A 2,045-nucleotide genomic window follows, 5' to 3' on the forward strand; every position below is an offset into this window, starting at 1 on the left:
ACTAATCTCCCCCTGTCTGATATAAACCAAGCCCACAGTCACTGACACTAATCTCCCCCTGTCTGATATAAACCAAATCCACAGTCAATGACACTAATCTCCTCCTGTCTGACATAAACCAAGCTCAAAGTCACCGACACTAATCTCCTTCTGTCTGATATAAACCAAGCCCACAGTCACCGACACTAATCTCCCCCTGTCCGATATAAACCAAGCCCAAAGTCACTGACACTAATCTCCTCCTGTCTGATATAAACCAAGCCCAAAGTCGCTGACACTAATCTCCCCCTGTCTGATATAAACCAAGCCCACAGTCACTGACACTAATCTCCCCCTGTCTGATATAAACCAAGCCCAAAGTCACTGACACTAATCTCCTCCTCTCTGATATAAACCAAGCCCAAAGTCACTGACACTAATCTCCCCCTGTCTGATATAAACCAAGCCCAAAGTCACTGACACTAATCTCCCCCTGTCTGATATAAACCAACACCACAGTCACTGACAATAATCTCCTCCTGTCTGATATAAACCAACTCCACAGTCACTGACACCAATCTCCTCCTGTCTGATATAAACCAAGTCCACAGTCACTGACAATAATCTCCTCCGGTCTGATATAAACCAACTCCACAGTCACTGACAATAATCTCCTCCTGTCTGATATAAACCAAGTCCACAGTCACTGACAATAATCTCCTCCTGTCTGATATCAACCAACTCCACAGTCACTGACACTACTCTCCCCCGTCTGATATAAACCAACCCACAGTCACTGACAATAATGTCCTCCTGTCTGATATAAACCAACTCCACAGTCACTGACACTACTCTCCCCCTGTCTGATATAAACCAACCCACAGTCACTGACACTACTCTCCCCCTGTCTGATATAAACCAACCCCACAGTCACTGACAATAATCTCCTTCTGTCGGATATAAACCAAGCCCACAGTCACTGACAATAATCTCCTCCTGTCTGATATAAACCAACCCCACAGTCACTGACAATAATCTCCTTCTGTCGGATATAAACCAAGCAGACAGTCACTGACAATAATCTCCTCCTGTCTGATATAAACCAACCCCACAGTCACTGACACTAATCTCCTCCTGTCTGATATAAACCAAACCCACAGTCACTGACACTAATCTCCCCGTCTGATGTCAAACAACCCCACAGTCACTGACAATAATCTCCCCCTGTCTGATATAAACCAAGCCCACAGTCAATGACACTAATCTCCCCCTGTCTGATATAAACCAAGCCCAAAGTCACTGACACTAATCTCCTTCTGTCTGATATAAACCAACTCCACAGTCACTGACACTACTCTCCCCCTGTCTGACATAAACCAACCCCACAGTCAGTGACAATAATCTCCTCCTGTCTGATATAAACCAACCCCACAGTCACTGACAATAATCTCCTCCTGTCTGATATAAACCAAGTCCACAGTCACTGACAATAATCTCCTCCTGTCTGATATCAACCAACTCCACAGTCACTGACACTAATCTCCCCCTGTCGGATATAAACCAAGCCCAAAGTCACTGACACTAATCTCCCCCTGATATAAACCAAGCCCACAGTCACCGACACTAATCTCCCCCTGTCTGATATAAACCAAGCTCAAAGTCACTGACACTAATCTCCTTCTGTCTGATATAAACCAAATCCACAGTCACTGACACTAATCTCCCCCTGTCTGATATAAACCAAGCCCACAGTCACTGACACTAATCTCCCCCTGTCTGATATAAACCAAATCCACAGTCAATGACACTAATCTCCCCGTCTGATATAAACCAAGCCCACAGTCACTGATACTAATCTCCCCCTGTCTGATATAAACCAAACCCACAGTCACTGACACTGATCTCCTCCTGTCTGACATAAACCAAGCTCAAAGTCACCGACACTAATCTCCTTCTGTCTGATATAAACCAAGCCCACAGTCACCGACACTAATCTCCCCCTGTCCGATATAAACCAAGCCCAAAGTCACTGACACTAATCTCCTCCTGTCTGATATAAACCAAGC

Source organism: Heterodontus francisci, chromosome 34, assembly GCF_036365525.1.
Source record: "Heterodontus francisci isolate sHetFra1 chromosome 34, sHetFra1.hap1, whole genome shotgun sequence".
Taxonomy (NCBI): domain Eukaryota; kingdom Metazoa; phylum Chordata; class Chondrichthyes; order Heterodontiformes; family Heterodontidae; genus Heterodontus; species Heterodontus francisci.